The 22356-nt window shown below is 39.3% G+C and overlaps 1 protein-coding gene and 1 pseudogene across 1 annotated transcript in view; one reads left to right on the plus strand and one right to left on the minus strand.

Moving 5' to 3' along the window:
* LOC139756814 (organic cation transporter protein-like) overlaps positions 1-19075 on the minus strand; it is a 259073-nt gene extending 239998 nt beyond the window's left edge. The window contains exon 1 of the mRNA XM_071676623.1: positions 18884-19075. The gene's annotated coding sequence lies outside the window, so the exon portion shown is untranslated. The remainder of the gene's footprint in view (positions 1-18883) is intronic.
* On the plus strand, positions 14599-15654 carry LOC139756813 (mitochondrial carrier homolog 2 pseudogene; annotated as a pseudogene).
* Positions 19076-22356: the final 3281 nt, after the last annotated feature.

Below are 22356 nucleotides of genomic sequence, written 5' to 3' on the forward strand. Positions count from 1 at the left end.
TATATATATATATATATATATATATATATATATATATATATATATATATATATATATATATATATATATATATATATATATATATATACACACACACATGTACATAATTCATACTGTCTGCCTTTATTCATTCCCATCGCCACCCAACTACACATGAAATAAAAAAACCCTCCCCCTCATGTGTGCGAGGTAGCGCTAGGAAAAGACAACAAAGAGCAAATTCGTTCACACTCAGTCTCTAGCTGTCATGTAATAATACACTGAAACCACAGCTCCCTTTCCACATCAAGGCCTCACAGAACATTCATGGTTTAACCTTGACGCTTCATATGCCTGATTCAATCCATTTACAGCCGGTCGACCTCGATATACCACATCGTTCCAATTCACTCTATTCCTTGCACGCCTTTCACCCTCCTGCATGTTCAGGCTCGGATCACTCAAAATCTTGTTTACTTCATCCTTCCACCTCCAATTTCGTCTCCCATCTCTTCTCTTTCCCTCCACCTCTGACATATATATCCTCTTGGTCAATCTTTCCTCACTCATTCTCTCCATGTAATCAAACCATTTCAAAACACCCTCTTCTGCTCTCTCAACCACACTGTATTCATTACCACACATCTCTCTCACCCTTTCATTACTTACTCGATCAAACCACCTTACACAACATATTGCCATCGACCATCTCATTTCCAGCACATCCAACCTTCTTCGCACAACTCTATCTACAGCCCATGCTTCGCAACCATATAACATTGTTGGAACCACTATTCCTTCAAACATAGCCAATTTTGCTTTCCGAGATAATGTTCTCGACTTCCACACATTCTTCAAGGCTCCCAGGATTTTCGCCCCCCTCCCCCACCCTATGATTCAGTTCCGCTTCCATGGTTCCATCCGCTGCGAGATCCACTCCCAGATATCTAAAACACTTCACTTCCTCCAGTTTTCCTCCATTCAAACTTACCTCCCAATTGACTTGACCCTCAACCCTGCTGTACTTAATAACTTTGCTCTTATTCAGATTTACTCTTAACTTTCTTCTTTCACACACTTTACCAAGCACAGTCACCAGCTTCTGCAGTTTCTCACATGAATCAGCCACCAGCGCTGTATCATCAGCGAACAACTGACTCACTACCCAAGCTCTCTCATCCCCAACAGACTGAATACTTGCCTCTCTTTCCAAAACTCTTGCATTCACCTCCCTAACAACCCCATCCATAAACAAATTAAACAACCATGGAGACATCACACACCCCTGGCGCAAACCTAAATTCACTGAGAACCAATCACTTTCCTCTCTTCCTACAAGTACACATGCCTTACATCCTCGATAAAAACTTTTCACTGCTTCTAACAACTTGCCTCCCACACCATATATTCTTAGTACCTTCCACAGAGCATCTCTATCAACTCATTCATATACTTTCTTCAGATCCATATATGCTACATACAAATCCATTTGCTTTTCTAAGTATTTCTCACATATATTCTTCAAAGCAAACACCTGATTCACACATCCTCTACAAGTTCTGAAACCACAATACTCTTCGCCAATCTGATGCTCTGTACATGCCTTCACCCTCTCAATCAATACCCTCCCATATAATTTACCAGGAATACTCAACAAACTTATACCTCTGTAATTTGAGCACTCACTCTTATCCCCTTTGCCTTTGTACAATGGCACTATGCAAGCATTCCGCCAATCCTCAGGCACCTCACCATGAATCATACGTACATTAAATAACCTTACCAACCAGTCAACAATACAGTCACTCCCTTTTTAATAAATTCCACTACAATACCATCCAAACCTGTTGCCTTGCCGGCTTTCATCTTCCGCAACGCTTTTATATATATATATATATATATATATATATATATATATATATATATATATATATATATATATATATATATATATATATATATATTTATTCATTTATTTTGCTGTGTCGCTCTCTCCCGCGTTAGCGAGGTAGCGCAAGGAAAGAGACGAAATATTGGCCCAACCCACACACATACACATATATATACATACACATCCACACGCAAATATACATACCTATACATCTCAACATATACATATATATACACACACAGACATTGTATTTATATATATATATATATATATATATATATATATATATATATATATATATATATATATATATATATATATATATATATATATATATATATATATTTATATATATATATATATATATATATATATATATATATATATATATATATATATATATATATATATATATATATATATATTTATATATATATATATATATATATATATATATATATATATATATATATATATATATATATATATATATATATACACACACACATGTACATAATTCATACTGTCTGCCTTTATTCATTCCCATCGCCACCCAGCTACACATGAAATAAAAAAACCCTCCCCCTCATGTGTGCGAGGTAGCGCTAGGAAAAGACAACAAAGACCAAATTCGTTCACACTCAGTCTCTAGCTGTCATGTAATAATACACTGAAACCACAGCTCCCTTTCCACATCAAGGCCTCACAGAACATTCATGGTTTAACCTTGACGCTTCATATGCCTGATTCAATCCATTTACAGCCGGTCGACCCCGATATACCACATCGTTCCAATTCACTCTATTCCTTGCACGCCTTTCACCCTCCTGCATGTTCAGGCTCGGATCACTCAAAATCTTGTTTACTTCATCCTTCCACCTCCAATTTGGTCTCCCATCTCTTCTCTTTCCCTCCACCTCTGACATATATATCCTCTTGGTCAATCTTTCCTCACTCATTCTCTCCATGTAATCAAACCATTTCAAAACACCCTCTTCTGCTCTCTCAACCACACTGTATTCATTACCACACATCTCTCTCACCCTTTCATTACTTACTCGATCATACCACCTTACACCACATATTGCCATCGACCATCTCATTTCCAGCACATCCAACCTTCTTCGCACAACTCTATCTACAGCCCATGCTTCGCAACCATATAACATTGTTGGAACCACTATTCCTTCAAACATAGCCAATTTTGCTTTCCGAGATAATGTTCTCGACTTCCACACATTCTTCAAGGCTCCCAGGATTTTCGCCCCCCTCCCCCACCCTATGATTCAGTTCCGCTTCCATGGTTCCATCCGCTGCGAGATCCACTCCCAGATATCTAAAACACTTCACTTCCTCCAGTTTTCCTCCATTCAAACTTACCTCCCAATTGACTTGACCCTCAACCCTGCTGTACTTAATAACTTTGCTCTTATTCAGATTTACTCTTAACTTTCTTCTTTCACACACTTTACCAAGCACAGTCACCAGCTTCTGCAGTTTCTCACATGAATCAGCCACCAGCGCTGTATCATCAGCGAACAACTGACTCACTACCCAAGCTCTCTCATCCCCAACAGACTGAATACTTGCCTCTCTTTCCAAAACTCTTGCATTCACCTCCCTAACAACCCCATCCATAAACAAATTAAACAACCATGGAGACATCACACACCCCTGGCGCAAACCTAAATTCACTGAGAACCAATCACTTTCCTCTCTTCCTACAAGTACACATGCCTTACATCCTCGATAAAAACTTTTCACTGCTTCTAACAACTTGCCTCCCACACCATATATTCTTAGTACCTTCCACAGAGCATCTCTATCAACTCATTCATATACTTTCTTCAGATCCATATATGCTACATACAAATCCATTTGCTTTTCTAAGTATTTCTCACATATATTCTTCAAAGCAAACACCTGATTCACACATCCTCTACAAGTTCTGAAACCACACTGGGTGATTATTGTTGCATATGCACCTGGGCCTGAGAAGAAAGATCATGAGAGGCAAATGTTTTGGGAGCAGCTGAATGAGTGTGTTAGTGGTTTTGATGCACAAGACCGGGTTATAGTGATGGGTGATTTGAATGCAAAGGTGAGTAATGTGGCAGTTGAGGGAATAATTGGTATACATGGGGTGTTCAGTGTTGTAAATGGAAATGGTGAAGAGCTTGTAGATTTATGTCCTGAAAAAGGACTTGTGATTGGGAATACCTGGTTTAAAAAGCGAGATATACATAAGTATACGTATGTAAGTAGGAGAGATGGCCAGAGAGCGTTATTGGATTACGTGTTAATTGACTTGGATGTTAGTGTGCTGAGAAGTGCAACTGGAGGGATGTCTGATCATTACCTTGTGGAGGCGAAGGGGAAGATTCGTATGGGTTTTCAGAAAAGAAGAGAGAATGTTGGGGTGAAGAGGGTGGTGAGAGTAAGTGAGCTTGGGAAGGAGACTTGTGTGAGGAAGTACCAGGAGAGACTGAGTACATAATGGAAAAACGTAAGAACAAAGGAGGTAATGGGAGTGTGGAAGGAATGGGATGTATTTAGGGAAGCAGTGATGGCTGGCGCAAAAGATGCTTGTGGCATGAGAAGCGTGGGAGGTGGGTTGATTATAAAGGGTAGTGAGTGGTGGGATGAAGAAGTAAGACTATTAGTGAAAGAGAAGAGAGAGGCATTTGGACGATTTTTGGAGGGAAAAAAGCAAATGAGTGGGAGATGTATAAAAGAAAGAGGCAGGAGGTTAAGAGAAAGGTGCAAGAGGTGAAAAAGAGGGAAATGAGAGTTGGGGTGAGAGAGTATCATTAAATTTTAGGGAGAATAAAAAGATGTTCTGGAAGGAGGTAAATAAAATGCGTAAGGCAAGGGAACAAATGGGAACTTCAGTGAAGGGGGCTAATGGGCAGGTGATAACAAGTAGTGGTGATGTGAGAAGGTGATGGAGTGAGTATTTTGAAGGTGTGTTGAATGTGTTTGATGATAGAGTGGCATATATAGGGTGTTTTGGTCGAGGTGGTGTGCAAAGTGATAGGGTTAGGAAAAATGATTTGGTAAACAGAGAAGAGGTAGTAAAAGCTTTGCGGAAGATGAAAGCCGGCAAGGCAGCAGGTTTGGATGGTACTGCAGTGGAATTTATTAAAAAAAGGGGTGACTGTATTGTTGACTAGTTGGTAAGGTTATTTAATGTATGTATGATTCGTGGTGAGGTGCCTGAGGATTGGCGGAATGCTTGCATAGTGCCATTGTACAAGGGCAAAGGGGATAAGAGTGAGTGCTCAAATTACAGAGGTATAAGTTTCTCAGTATTTCTGGGAAATTATATGGGAGGGTATTGATTGAGAGGGTGAAGGCATGTACAGAGCATCATATATATACATATATATATATATATATATATATATATATATATATATATATATATATATATATATATATATATATATACATATATATTTATTTATTAATTCATTTTGCTTTGTCGCTGTCTCCCGCGAAATGATCTTCTAAATGATAACACAACATATTCTAAACATAGTAAAAATCCCTTAGAAGCAGTTAATTCTCACTTCAATAAAGAAATGAAGTTGTTGAAAGGTAACATTTCTCTTATCAAAAATTTGTCATCTTTCTCCCCTTCATTGCCATATATGTATGGACTTATCAAAACATATAAAAAAAATTTTCCAGCAAGATCTATAGCGAGTTCAGTAGGCTCCATCACATATAAATTATCAAAATGGTTAGTTTCCTTATTAAGCCCTTTAGTGGGCAAGGTATGAAATTCTAATATCATGAACAATGTAGATTTAGTCAACAAGCTAAACAATATCAATATTAATTTGATTTCAAACTAGTTAGCTTTGATGTTTCCTCATTTTTCACTAAAGTTCCAGTTGATGACCTTTTAGAATATCTATTTGATGTCTTGGATGATAATCAGTTTCCAGTTTCAAAGTCTAATTTCATTGAACTGATAAACTTGTGTATAAAAGACTGTGTATTTCAATTTAACGGAGAGTATTATGCTCAAAAATTTCGTATAGCAATGAGTAACCCTCTTTCACCTGTACTAAGTAATCTTTATATGGAATTTTTTTTAAACAAAATTACTAAAGGATACCTTACCTTCTAATGCAATTTGGTTTAGGTATGTAGATGATGTTCTTTGTGTTTGGCCAACAAATGAAAATTTACAAATATTTCTCCCCTTACTTAACAATTTAGTACCTTCCATCAAATTTACTGTAGAAAATGAGAATAATGGTATGTTACCATTTTTAGATTGCATGATCCATAGACAAGGAAACAAGTTATGTTTAGCATATACAGAAAACCCACCAATGTTTGCTCATATATCCATTATTACTCATCTCAACATGACAGAGTTAAATTATCATCATTTCAATCTATGTTCCAAAGGGCATTACGTATTTGCAGTCCAGAGTTTATTGATGACGAGTTTGAGAAGATATATTCTATTGGATCTAAGTTAAAGTACCCTAGATCTTTCATTGATAAATCCCTTAAGTTAGCAAAGAAATCATTTTATAGAGTTGAGCCCAAACCTCCCATTGACACCAAGAATCTTTTAGTTCTACCTGTTAATAATAATTTCACATTGCTTCCCATGTTGCTTAAATCCTTTAATGTAAATGTTGCCTTTAGCAACAATAATACTATAAAGAATATCTTAATCAGGAATTCACCAGAAAATTCTCTTGGTTGCATCTATAAAGTTCCTTGTGGAAACTGTGATAAATTCTATGTTAGTCAGACTGGTAAGGATCTTTCTGTTAGACTTAAGGAACATAAATATAGTATAAGAACGGGGCAAGAATCAAATGCCTTGTTTAATCATGTTAAAAACTATGATCATTGTATTGACTGGAGTAAAGCCATCTCAGTTGTTAACTCTAACTCTATTACCAAGAGAAATATCATTGAATCTTCTATTAGTAAATACACAAAGAATTATAATCTTAATATTAGTGATGGTCTATACAAATTAGATAACTTTATTGTTGATAAGATTTGTAAAATAAGTTTATGAACGCTCGTTGTATATATTGAACAATCACATGTTTACCAAATGGCGTCCTAGCTTCGTCTCTTCGATGTATATTAACTGACTGTTATATTCCTCTCTTGTGTCTCCCCTGATGATGTGATTATTACACGAAAGTGCACTTGGGAACTTTTCGTGTTTCATTTTCCCCGTGGACTCATAGGAATATATACGTATATATATATATATATATATATATATATATATATATATATATATATATATATATATATATATATATATATATATATATATTTTATATATATATACATATATATATTTTTTTTCAAACTATTCGCCATTTCCCGCATCAGCAACGCAGCGTTAAGAACAGAGGGCTGGGCCTCTGAGGTAACATCTTCACCTGGCCCCCTTCTCTGTTCCTTCTTTTGGAAAATTAAAAAAAAAAACAAGAGGGGAAGATTTCCAGCTCCCTGCTCCCTCCCCTTTTAGTCGCCCTCTACAACACGCAGGGAATACATGGGAAGTATTCTTTCTCCCCTATCCCCAGGGATTTATACATATATATATATATATATATATATATATATATATATATATATATATATATATATAGGGAGGTGAATGCAAGAGTTTTGGAAAGAGGGGCGAGTATGAAGTCTGTTGTGGATGAGAGAGCTTGGGAAGTGAGTCAGTTGTTGTTCGCTGATGATACATCGCTGGTGGCTGATTCATGTGAGAAACTGCAGAAACTGGTGACTGAGTTTGGTAAAGTGTGTGAAAGAAGAAAGTTAAGAGTAAATGTGAATAAGAGCAAGGGTATTAGGTACAGTAGGATCGAGGGTCAAGTCAATTGGGAGGTAAGTTTGAATGGAGAAAAACTGGAGGAAGTAAAGTGTTTTAGATATCTGGGAGTGGATCTGGCAGTGGATGGAACCATGGAAGCGGAAGTGAATCATAGGGTGGGGAAGGGGGCGAAAATCCTGGGAGCCTTGAAGAATGTGTGGAAGTCGAGAACATTATCTCGGAAAGCAAAAATGGGTATGTTTGAAGGAATAGTGGTTCCGACAATATTGTATGGTTGCGAGGCGTGGGCTATGGATAGAGTTGTGCGCAGGAGGGTGGATGTGCTGGAAATGAGATGTTTGAGGACAATGTGTGGTGTGAGGTGGTTTGATCGAGTAAGTAATGTAAGGGTAAGAGAGATGTGTGGAAATAAAAAGAGCGTGGTTGAGAGAGCAGAAGAGGGTGTTTTGAAATGGTTTGGGCACATGGAGAGAATGAGTGAGGAAAGATTGACCAAGAGGATATATGTGTCGGAGGTGGAGGGAACGAGGAGAAGTGGGAGACCAAATGGGAGGTGGAAAGATGGAGTGAAAAAGATTTTGAGTGATCGGGGCCTGAACATACAGGAGGGTGAAAGGAGGGCATGGAATAGAGTGAATTGGATCGATGTGGTATACCGGGGTTGACGTGCTGTCAAGGGATTGAATCAGGGCATGTGAAGCGTCTGGGGTAAACCATGGAAAGTTGTGTGGGGCCTGGATGTGGAAAGGGAGCTGTGGTTTCGGGCATTATTGCATGATAGCTAGAGACTGAGTGTGAACGAATGGGGCCTTTGTTGTCTTTTCGTAGTGCTACCTCGCACACATGAGGGGGGAGGGGGATGGTATTCCATGTGTGGCGAGGTAGCGATCGGAAAGAATAAAGGCAGACAGTGTGAATTGTGTGCATGGGTATATATGTATATGTATGTGTCTGTGTGTGTATATATATGTGTACATTGAGATGTATAGGTATGTATATTTGCGTGTGTGGACGTGTATGTATATACATTGTGTATGGGGGTGGGTTGGGCCATTTCTTTCGTCATAGCAATAGTCCAACATCCGGTTCTTCTAGTGTGTCGGTATTGTCATTTGAAAGGCACGTTTCTTCTCTCTTGAAATGCGAAAAGCCTCCTCCATTTCAAAGGAAAGAACGCAATAGGCTACAAGTGTCACTAAACCGTAAGCTGGACCATGTTATTGAAAACAGCGACTGGACCAAGAACACAAACCCATCTTCTGTGGTAAACCTGTCTAATAACCAACTAGATAAAAAGTCTCTGTGTGCATTAGGCTATGGTTTAAGTTTTGTATGCTCTAAAAGAGAAGCCAGCTGTGTTGATGTCACAAAGTCTTTTTGTAATTTAGAAAAATACAGTAATTTAAGTAATGATGATATTAACATTTGCAAGGGTTTAGTGTATGCCAGTTTGTCAAAACCAGTGGAAGCTAATTGCCCTAAAAGATTCATAAGAGCTATTAACACCTTGAAAAAAAAGACAAGGATACACATATTATTAAAGCAGATAAGGCTAACACTGTTGTGATTTTAGACAAAAGTAACTATTTATCTAAAATGAATGATCTTCTAAATGATAACACAACATATTCAAAACTTAGTAAAAATCCCTTAGAAGCAGTTAATTCTCACTTCAATAAAGAAATGAAGTTGTTGTTGAAAGGTAACATTCACTTATCAAAAATTTGACATCTTTGTCCCCTTCATTGCCATATATGTATGGACTTATCAAAACACATAAACAAAATTTTCCAGCAAGACCTATAGTGAGTTCAGTAGGCTCCATCACATATAAATTATCAAAATGGTTAGTTTCCTTATTAAGCCCTTTAAGTGGGTAAGGTATCAAATTCTAATATCATGAACTATGTAGATCTAGTCAACAAGCTAAACAATATCAATATTAATTTTGAGTTCCAACTAGTTAGCTTTGACGTTTCCTCACTTTTCACTAAAGTTCCAGTTGATGACCTTTTAGAGTATTTATTTGATGTCTTGGATGATATTCAATTACCTGTTTCAAAGTCTAATTTCATTGAACTGATAAAATTGTGTATAAAAGACTGTGTATTTCAATTTAATGGAGTTTATTATGCTCAAAAATTTCGTATGGCAATGGGTAACCCTCTTTCACCTGTACTAAGTAATCTTTATATGAATTTTTTTTAAACAAAATTACTAAAGGATATCTTACCTTCTAATGCAATTTGGTTTAGGTATGTAGATGATGTTCTTTGTGTTTGGCCAACAAATGAAAATTTACAAATATTTCTCCCCTTACTTAACAATTTAGTATCTTCCATCAAATTTACTGTAGAAAATGAAAATAATGGTATGTTACCATTTTTAGATTGCATGATCCATAGACAAGGAAACAAGTTTAAGTTTAGCATATACAGAAAACCCACCAATGTTTGCTCATATATCCATTATTACTCATCTCAACATAACAGCGTTAAATCATCATCATTTCAATCTTTGTTCCTAAGGGCTTTACGTATTTGCAGTCCAGAGTTTATTGATGACGAGTTTGAGATGATATATTCTATTGGATCTAAGTTAAAGTATCCTAGATCTTTCATTGATAAATCCCTTAAGTTAGCAAAGAAATCATTTTATAGAGTTGAGCCCAAACCTCCCATTGACACCAAGAATCTTTTAGTTCTCCCTTTTAATAATAATTTCACTTTGCTTCCCATGTTGCTTAAATCCTTTAATGTAAATGTTGCCTTTAGCAACAATAATACTATAAAGAATATCTTAATCAGGAATTCACCAAAAAATTCTCTTGGTTGCATCTGTAAAGTTCCTTGTGGAAACTGTGATAAATTTTAAGTTGGTCAGACTGGTAAGGATCTTTCTGTTAGACTTAAGCAACATGAATATAGTACTATAAGAACGGGACAAGAATCAAATGCCTTGTTTAATCATGTTAAAAAACTATGATCATTGTATTGACTGGAGTAACGCCATCTCAGTTGTTAACTCTAACTCTATTACCAAGAAAAATATCATTGAATCTTCTATTAGTAAATACACATAGAATTATAATCTTAATATTAGTGATGGTGTGTACAAATTAGATAACTTTATTGTTGATCAGATTTGTAAAATGATAAGTTTATGAACGCTCGTTGTATGTTTTGGACAATCACATGTTTACCAAATGGCGTCCTAGCTTCGTCTCTTCGATGTATATCAACACATATATATATGTGTGTGTGTGGAATGTGTGGAAATAGAGAACATTATCTCGGAAAGCAAAAATGGGTATGTTTGAAGGAATAGTGGTTCCAACAACGTTATATGGTTGCGAGGCGTGGGCTATGCATAGAGTTTGGCGGAGGAGGGTAGATATGCTGGAAATGAGATGTTTGAAGACAATATGTGGTGTGAGATGGTTTGATCGAGAAAGTAATAATAGGGTAAGAGAGATGTGTGGTAATAAAAAGACTGTGGTTGAGAGAGCAGAAGAGGGTGTTTTGAAATGGTTTGGTCACATGGAGAGAATGAGTGAGGAAAGATTGACCAAGAGGATATATGTGTCTGAGGTGGAGGCAACGAGGAGAAGAGGGAGACCAAATTAGATGTGGAAAGATGGTGTGAAAAAGATTTTGAGTGATCGGGGCCTGAACATGCTCGAGGGTGAAAGGTGTGCAAGGAATAGAGTGAATTGGAACGATGTGGTATACCGGGGTCGACGTGCTGTCAGTGGATTGAACCAGGGCATGTGAAGCGTCTGGAGTAAACCATGGAAAGTTCTGTGTGGCCTGGATGTGGAAAGGGAGCTTTGTTTCGGTTCATTATACATGACAGCTAGAGAATGAGTGTGAACGAATGTGGCCTTTGTTGTCTTTTCCTAGCGGTACCTCGCGCATATGCGGGGGCAGGGGGTTGGTATTTCATTATGTGGCGGGGTGGCGACGGGCATAAGGGCAGACAGTATGAATTATGTACTTGTGTATATATGTATATGTCTGTGTGTGTGTATATATATATATATATATATATGTATACGTTGAGATGTATAGGTATGTATATGTGCGTGTGTGGACGTGTATGTATATACATGTGTATGTGGGTGGGTTGGGCCATACTTTCGTCTGTTTCCTTGCGCTACTTTGCTAACGCGTGAGACAGTGACAAAGTATAATATATATATATATATATATATATATATATATATATATATATATATATATATATATATATATATATATATATATATATTTGCCGCTGTCTCCCGCGTTTGCGAGGTAGCGCAAGGAAATAGACGAAAGAAATGGCCCAACCCACCCCCATACACATGTATATACATACACGTCCACACACGCAAATATACAGACCTACACAGCGTTCCATGGTTTACCCCAGACGCTTCACATGCCCTGATTCAATCCACTGACAGCACGTCAACCCCGGTATACCACATCGATCCAATTCACTCTATTCCTTGCCCTCCTTTCACCCTCCTGCATGTTCAGGCCCCGATCACACAAAATCTTTTGCACTCCATCTTTCCACCTCCAATTTGGTCTCCCACTTCTCGTTCCCTCCACCTCCGACACATATATCCTCTTGGTCAATCTTTCCTCACTCATTCTCTCCATGTGCCCAAACCATTTCAAAACACCCTCTTCTGCTCTCTCAACCACGGTCTTTTTATTCCCACACATCTCTCTTACCCTTACGTTACTTACTCGATCAAACCACCTCACACCACACATTGTCCTCAAACAGCTCATTTCCAGCACATCCATCCTCATGCGCACAACTCTATCCATAGCCCACGCCTCGCAACCATACAACATTGTTGGAACCACTATTCCTTCAAACATACCCATTTTTGCTTTCCGAGATAATGTTCTCGACTTCCACACATTCTTCAAGGCTCCCAGGATTTTCGCCCCCTCCCCCACCCTATGATCCACTTCCGCTTCCATGGTTCCATCCGCTGCCAGATCCACTCCCAGATATCTAAAACACTTCACTTCCTCCAGTTTTTCTCCATTCAAACTTACCTCCCAATTGACTTGACCCTCAACCCTACTGTACCTAATAACCTTGCTCTTATTCACATTTACTCCTAACTTTCTTCTTTCACACACTTTAAAAAAAACTCAGTCACCAGCTTCTGCAGTTTCTCACATGAATCAGCCACCAGCGATGTATCATCAGCGAACAACAACTGACTCACTTCCCAAGCTCTCTCATCCCCAACAGACTTCATACTTGCCCCTCTTTCCAAAACTCTTGCATTCACCTCCCTAATAACCCCATCCATAAACAAATTAAACAACCATGGAGACATCACACACCCCTGCCGCAAACCTACATTCACTGAGAACCAATCACTTTCCTCTCTCCCTACACGTACATATGCCTTACATCCTCGATAAAAACTTTTCACTGCTTCTAACAACTTGCCTCCCACACCATATATTCTTAATACCTTCCACATAGCATCTCTATAAACTCTATCATATGCCTTCTCCAGATTCATAAATGCTACATACAAATCCATTTGCTTTTCTAAGTATTTCTCACATACATTCTTCAAAGCAAACACCTGATCCACACATCCTCTACCACTTCTGAAACCACACTGCTCTTCCCCAATCTGATGCTCTGTACATGCCTTCACCCTCTCAATCAATACCCTCCCATATGATTTACCAGGAATACTCAACAAACTTATACCTCTGTAATTTGAGCACTCACTCTTATCCCCTTTGCCTTTGTACAATGGCACTATGCACGCATTCCGCCAATCCTCAGGCACCTCACCATGAGTCATACATACAATAAATAACCTTACCAACCAGTGAATAATTCAGTCACCCCCTTTTTTAATAAATTCCACTGGAATACCATCCAAACCTGCTGCCTTGCCGGCTTTCATCTTACGCGAAGCTTTTCCTACCTCTTCTCTGTTTACCAAATCATTTTCCCTAACCTTCTCACTTTGCACACCACCTCGACCAAAATACCCTATATCCGCCACTCTATCATCAAACACATTCAACAAACCTTCAAAATACTCACTCAATCGCCTTCTCACATCACCACTGCTTGTTATCACCTCCCCATCTGCGCCCTTCACTGAAGTTCCCATTTGCTCCCTTGTCTTACGCACTTTATTTACCTCCTTCCACAACATCTTTTCATTCTCCCTAAAATTTAATGATTCTCTCTCACCTCAACTCTCATTTGCCCTCTTTTTCACCTCTTGCACCTTTCTCTTGACCTCCTGTCTCTTTCTTTTATACATCTTCCACTCAATTGCATTTTTTCCCTGCAAAAATCGTCCAAATGCCTCTCTCTTCTCTTTCACTAATAATCTTACTTCTTCATCCCACATCCCACTCTTCTCATGCCACAAGCATCTTTTGTGCAATCCATCACTGATTCCCTAAATACATCCCATTCCTCCCTCACTCCCCTTACTTCCATTGTTCTCACCTTTTTCCATTCTGTACTCAGTCTCTCCTGGTACTTCCTCACACAAGTCTCCTTCCCAAGCTCACTTACTCTCACCACCCTCTTCACCCCAACATTCACTCTTCTTTTCTGAAAACTCATACAAATCTTCACTTTAGCCTCAACAAGATAATGATCAGACATCCCTCCAGTTGCACCTCTCAGCACATTAACATCCAAAAGTGTCTCTTTCGCGCGCCTGTCAATTAACACGTAATCCAATAACGCTCTCCGGCCATCGCTCCTACTTACATACGTATACTTATGTATATATATATATACTTATGGATATATATATACTTATGGATATATATATATATATATATATATATATATATATATATATATATATATATATATATATATATCCATGGCGGCTCAGGGAAAGAAGGACGAGCTCACTTGGATGCACGTTATTGTGCGTGTTTTCCTTAATTCGACAACACATCCTATCGAGTATGCTAAAGTTCATATACAGCTTGGGCATGAGCCACTTGAACCTTACAAGTCTAGAACAGTGTTTGGTCGAGAAACATTCTACCATCCCAGTGTCTTTAGTTACATTTCTTTCATCAAAAAACGTGATGGGTTCAGTGGATGCTACCGTGGGCTAACTCCAAAACTAGCAGCCAACATCGTGAGTGGTGTGGCATTCCAGCGAGTCACAGAAAGCATCAAGTTTAAGGAACTTGATGGTGAGGTCAACACTGAAGAGTTGACAGTTAAACAGCAAACTCAACGATTCCTCCAAAACACCACTCGGGAATCACCTGGTAGAGCAGCAGCCATTTTGGCCTCTCAGCCTTTCCATGTCATTGCTGTTCGTTGCATGGCAGAGTTTGTTGGCGAGGATGGGAAATATACGGGAGTGTTGACTGCTGTGGGCATTATCTATCGAGAACAAGGGATAAAAGGCTTTTTCTGTGGATTAATTCCACGTCTTCTGTGTGAACTAGCTGCATTGTGGCTTGGCAAGACTCTCGCCCATGTGATCAACACTTATCTGGTGGAAGATAAGGATCTAAAGCATTATGTGTCTGCATCAATGAATATCTTGGCCTCTGCACTTACGTATCCACTCCAAGTGGTGTCAAACTGCATGGCTGTATCAGGCAGTGGATTGGTTGCTGGCTCACCTCCAAATATGCCTGTCTACAGTAGTTGGTTTGACTGCTATCGTCATCTGCAACAAAGTCGTGGGTTGAAAAGAGGGTCTTCCATGTTGTGGCGTGCTTATACTGGCCCCACAATCATGCTAGGTGGTAGTCTCAATATTCCCTCATCTGATATGTTTGCAGCTCCCTTGACTTCATTGCTTCACTGTGTAGGTGGTGGTATTAATTCCTAAAGACTTTTTTAAGATTGTCAATATTTTCAAGTCTGAGTCAATTAAGCAAACCCTATGTGCTGTAAAAGATAAAAAAAAAGTAGGTAAAAAGTGTTTTGACTCATATTAGGAAGTTTGAAAGCTGTCATCATGCAGTCCTATGAATACTTTTATACATATATGTACGTCAGCAGATTTTTATGCACTATTTATTTGAATATATGAAACGAATGCCTTCAGAAACATAATGTACTACCATAATGACAGACCTCTAGCAAACTTTCACTTTAAAGCCAAAGACATACAAAAGAATTGGTAAATATGAAGTCTTTATGTTTTGATGGTGGAAGCATATTCTTTTGCAACACCTTTTCTTTAACCTCATATGTTTTTTATGCACATGTCCCATTGGTTCACATTTTGCTCTTATTCTCACTGGTGCAAACTGTTCACATGATATTAGAACTAGACAAAACTGATCCTTGATTAGTGAATAGTACTGAATATCCTATTGTGCTGTAAATTTTACTCACATACTGACAGCGTTATTGATGAAGTGGTGCTCATCTTTTATTAAGAAAAAATATGTCACCATAGTTGGATCCACCTAGATCATATAGTTTATTCAGATTGCAGTCATGTTACTGGAAAAGTAAATAATAATTCATATATTCTAGGGGAGAAAGAATACTTCCCACGTATTCCCTGCGTGTCGTAGAAGGCGACTAAAAGGGGAGGGAGCGGGGGGCTGGAAATCCTCCCCTCTCAATTTTTTTTAATTTTCCAAAAGAAGGAACAGAGAAGGGGGCCAGGTGAGGATATTCCCTCAGTGGCCCAGTTCTCTGTTCTTAACGCTACCTCGCTAACGCGGGAAATGGCGAATAGTTTGAAAAAAAAAAAAAAAATATTCTTTTGCTGTAACTGACCTTGCAGTTTTAAAGCTATGTTAAATCAGCAGGAGCGATATGATAGTCTTCCTTGGTGTGAGAAACTCCTCTAAATTGTACTCCTTTTTGTCCACTGGTAGTGATACACCCTTACTGATGTAGACTTTTTATTATGCTGTAACTATGCGTAGGGAGAGTTTAGAAACACCCTTTGTTTGAAATTATATATATATATATATATATATATATATATATATATTTTTTTTTTTTTTCATACTATTCGCTATTTCCCGTGATAGCGAGGTAGCGTTAAGAACAGAGGACTGGGCCTTTGAGGGAATATCCTCACCTGGCCCTCTTCTCTGTTCCTTCTTTTGGAAAATTAAAAAAAAAGAAAAAAAGTGAGGGGAGGATTTCCAGCCCCCCGCTCCCAATATATATATATATATATATATATATATATATATATATATATATATATATATATATATATATATATGTTATCCCTGGGGATAGGGGATTAAGAATACTTCCCACGTATTCCCTGCGTGTCGTAGAAGGCGACTAAAAGGGGAGGGAGCGGGGGGCTGGAAATCCTCCCCTCTCGTTTTTTTTTTTTTTTTCCAAAAGAAGGAACAGAGGGGGCCAGGTGAGGATATTCCAAAAAAAGGCCCAGTCCTCAGTTCCTAACGCTACCTCGCTAACGCGGGAAATGGCGAATAGTTTAAAAGAAAAAAGAAAAAAAAATATATATATATATATATTTACGCCCATATACATACATGTACATGTCAACATATACAAATATACATACATATACATACACATACAGACATATACATATATACACATGTACATATTCATGCTTGCATGGCTTCATCCATTCCTGTCACTACCCCGTCTCATAGGAAACAGCATCACTATACCCTGCTTCCGCGACATAGGGCCAAGTAAACGGACAAAAAGGCCACATTCGCTCACGCTCAGTCTCTAGACGTCATGTGTAATGCACCGAAACCACAGCTCCCTATCCACATCCAGGCCCCACTGACCTTTCCAGGGTTTACACAAGACGTTTCACATGCCCTGCTTCAGTCCACTGAAAGCACGTCGACCCCAGTATACCACATCCTTTTAATTCACTCTATTACTTGCACGCCTCTCACCCTCCTGGATTTTCAAGCCCCGATCACACAAAAATTTTTTCAATCCATCCTTCCACCTACAAATTTGTCTCCCACTTTTTGTTCCCTCCACCCCTGACACATATATCCTCTTTGTCGATTTTTCCTCATTCACTGATTATGTCCATATTTCCAAACCATTTCAACACAACCTCTTCTGTTGTCTCAACCACACTCCTTATATTTCCACACAACTTTCCTACCTTTTCATTGCTTACTCGATCAAACCACCTCACACCACATAGTGTCCTCAAAAATTTCGTTTCCAATATATCCATCCTCCTCCGAATAATCCTATCTATAGCCCATGTCTTGCAACCATACAGTATTGTTGGAACTACTATTCCTTCTAACACCCATTTTTGCTCTCCGTGGTAACGTTCTCTTCTTCCACACATTCTTCATCGCTCCCAAAACCTTCGACCCTCCCCATCCCTCACCTTGTGACTCACTTCCGCTTCCATGGTTCCATCCGCTGCTACGTCCACTCCCAGATATCTAAATCACTTCACTTCCTCCAATTTTTCTCCATTCAAACTTACATTCCAAATAACTTGTCCCTCAACCCTACTGAACCTAATAACATTGCTCTGATTCACATTTACTTTAAACTTTTTCCTTTTCACACACTTTTCCAGGCCCTCTCATACCCAACAGACTGCATACTCGCCCCTCTCCGAAACTCTTGCGCGTACCACCTCCCTAACCACCCCATCCATAAACAAATTAAACAACCATGGGGACATCTCACATCCCTGCCGCAGACCGACCTTTGCTGGGAGCCAATCACTCGCCTCTCTTCCTACTCGTACAAATGCCTTACATTTTTGGTAAAAACATTTCACTGCTTCAAGCAACTTACCTTCCACACCATATACTCTTAAAACCTTCCACAAAGCGTCTCTTTCAACCCTATCATATGCCTTCTCCAAATCCATAAATGCTACATACAAATCCATCTGCTTTTTTAGGTATTTCTAAAACACATTTTTCAAAGCAAACACCTGATCGATATATCCTCTACCACTTCTGAAACCACACTGTTCTTTCCCAATCTGATGCTCTGTACATGCCTTTACCCTCTCAATCAATACCCTCCTGTACAATTCACTAGGAATACTCAACAACCTTATGCTTCTGTAGTCTGAACATTCACCTTTATCCCCTTTGACTTTGTACAATGGCTCTATGCATGCATTTCGCCAATCCCCAGGCACTTCACCAATATCCTTACCAACCAATTCACAAGTGACATACCTTCAGCGTTAGCTAGTCTGATGTAAACGTATCGGTCTGTAGGTCCCCACGCTTGCTAGTTCTTCGGCATCCCGGGTATCACATGTCACATGTTAACCTCCGACCCCAACTGAAATTTTCACTGGTGGGTCGAGGGGTGTAGTATCACGGTGTAGGTCCACTGCGGCAACAACATGTGATCCAACTACATGCTCACTGTTACCACAACTCGCTCTCTTAACGTTGACGGATGTCGTAGATTCTCCTATTCACATCTTGTGTCTAGTATGATTTCACGGAATTAGCCAACATACTTACTTTGTTTTCTAAATCAATCTGTTGAAGAAAAAATTTGATCATTCATATTATTTCATGAACATCAAGAACAAGGGATGTATAAATTGATGTGACTAATGTAAGCCCAGCCGTTGATCTGGTAAAACTGACGGGTGGACAAAGTGCCAGATGTGCGAGAGGCTTTTCTTTGTAATCGATATAATGAATGACATACAATGCATAAATGAATAGTATCCCTGCCTAACGCAATATATAGTTTTCTTATTCGAGGAAACTACGTTAGATCCACATGTATGTGTCATAAGACGATGAACAAATGATCCCTCACACTAGTCCAGAAGGCGTCAGGCCTCGATATAAATAGAGGGGTGGAGGAATAGTTAAAGACGAGCACCAGCGAGGTTTAGTAATTATCAATAAATCTTCTTGAATTCCTGAAGGAGAGTCATGTATTCTAGCGTATTTTCCTGGCGGTTATAACAATCCTGATGGCCTTTTAAAACGTTCTTGACATTTGATAGACTTACTGATAACCCACCAATCGGGTGAGGGTGTTTATGGTCTGAGAATCGTCATCAAACTGTTATACCTTAAAAGTAATAGCCTTAATGACTCGACCAGTCGAGAGGCCTACAACCCAGCCAACCGACCAACAATGAGCCTTAGTACTTGATAATCTAGATTACCTTGTAAATGCTCTCGTGCAGAAACGTTTTCGGGTAGTCCCCCCAACCCAAATGTGTATCTGTCAAAGTTAAGTAATTTTTCACGACGTTGTCTTACGTAAGCATGTGATGACAGTGCTCTGAAGGGGACGGTCCAGGTTGATCTACTGCCAAGTTTAGCTACGGTAAGTTGCAGGATATTCCTAATGAGATCGTGTGCAGCTTAACATCACATACATACACGTCCACACACGCAAATATACATACCTACACAGCTTTCCATGGTTTACCCCAGACGCTTCACATGCTCTGATTCAATCCACTGACAGCACGTCAACCCCGGTATACCACATCGATCCAATTCACTCTATTCCTTGCCCGCCTTTCACCCTCCTGCATGTTCAGGCCCCGATCACTCAAAATCTTTTTCACTCCATCTTTCCACCTCCAATTTGGTCTCCCACTTCTCCTCGTTCCCTCCACCTCCGACACATATATCCTCTTGGTCAATCTTTCCTCACTCATTCTCTCCATGTGCCCAAACCATTTCAAAACACCCTCTTCTGCTCTCTCAACCACGCTCTTTTTATTTCCACACATCTCTCTTACCCTTACATTACTTACTCGATCAAACCACCTCACACCACACATTGTCCTCAAACATCTCATTTCCAGCACATCCACCCTCCTCCGCACAACTCTATCCATAGCCCACGCCTCGCAACCATACAACATTGTTGGAACCACTATTCCTTCAAACATACCCATTTTTGCTTTCCGAGATAATGTTCTCGACTTCCACACATTCTTCAAGGCTCCCAGGATTTTCGCCCCCTCCCCCGCCCTATGATTCACTTCCGCTTCCATGGTTCCATCCGCTGCCAGATCCACTCCCAGATATCTAAAACACTTTACTTCCTCCAGTTTTTCTCCATTCAAACTTACCTCCCAATTGACTTGACCCTCAACCCTACTGTACCTAATAACCTTGCTCTTATTCACATTTACTCTTAACTATCTTCTTTCACACACATTACCAAACTCAGTCACCAGCTTCTGCAGTTTCTCACATGAATCAGCCACCAGCGCTGTATCATCAGCGAACAACAACTGACTCACTTCCCAAGCTCTCTCATCCACAACAGACTTCATTTTTGCCCCTCTTTCCAAAACTCTTGCATTCACCTCCCTAACAACCCATCCATAAACAAATTAAACAACCATGGAGACATCACACACCCCTGCCGCAAACCTACATTCACTGAGAACCAATCACTTTCCTCTCTTCCCACACGCACACATGCCTTACATCCTCGATAAAAACTTTTCACAGCTTCTAACAACTTGCCACCCACACCATATACTCTTAATACCTTCCACAGAGCATCTCTATCATATGCCTTCCCCAGATCCATAAATGCTACATACAAATCCATTTGCTTTTCTAAGTATTTCTCACATACATTCTTCAAAGCAAACACCTGATCCACACATCCTCTACCACTTCTGAAACCACACTGCTCTTCCCCAATCTGATGCTCTGTACATTCCTTCACCCTCTCAATCAATACACTCCCATATAATTTACCAGGAATACTCAACAAACTTATACCTCTGTAATTTGAGCACTCACTCTTATCCCCTTTGCCTTTGTACAATGACACTATGCACGCATTCCGCCAATCCTCAGGCACCTCACCATGAGTCATACATACATTGAATCACCTTACCAACCAGTCAACAATATAGTCACCCCCTTTTTTAATAAATTCCACTGCAATACCATCCAAACCTGCTGCCTTGCCGGCTTTCATCTTCCGCAAAGCTTTTACTACCTTTTCTCTGTTTACCATATCATTTTCCCTAACCCTCTCACTTTGCACACCACCTCGACCAAAACACCCTATATCTGCCACTCTATCATCAAACACATTCAACAAACCTTCAAAATACTCACTCCATCTCCTTCTCACATCACCACTACTTGTTATCACCTCACCATTTGCGCCCTTTACTGAAGTTCCCATTTGCTCCCTTGTCTTACGCACTTTATTTACCTCCTTCAGAACATCTTTTTATTTTCCCTAAAATTTAATGATACTCTCTCACCCCAACTCTCATTTGCCCTTTTTTTCACCTCTTGCACCTTTCTCTTGACCTCCTGTCTCTTTCTTTTATACATCTCCCACTCAATTGCATTTTTTCCCTGCAAAAATCGTCCAAATGCCTCTCTCTTCTCATTCACTAATAATCTTACTTCCTCATCCCACCACTCACTAACCTTTCTAATCAACCCACCTCCCACGCTTCTCATGCCACAAGCATCTTTTGCGCAATCCATCACTGATTCCCTAAATACATCCCATTCCTCCCCCACTCCCCTAATTCCATTGTTCTCACCTTTTTCCATTCTGTACTCAGTCTCTCCTGGTACTTCCTCACACAAGTCTCCTTCCCAAGCTCACTTACTCTCACCACCCTCTTCACCCCAACATTCACTCTTCTTTCCTGAAAACCCATACAAATCTTCAC

The sequence above is a fragment of the Panulirus ornatus genome, chromosome 23, assembly GCF_036320965.1.
Source record: "Panulirus ornatus isolate Po-2019 chromosome 23, ASM3632096v1, whole genome shotgun sequence".
In the NCBI taxonomy this organism is placed as follows: Eukaryota; Metazoa; Arthropoda; class Malacostraca; order Decapoda; family Palinuridae; genus Panulirus; species Panulirus ornatus.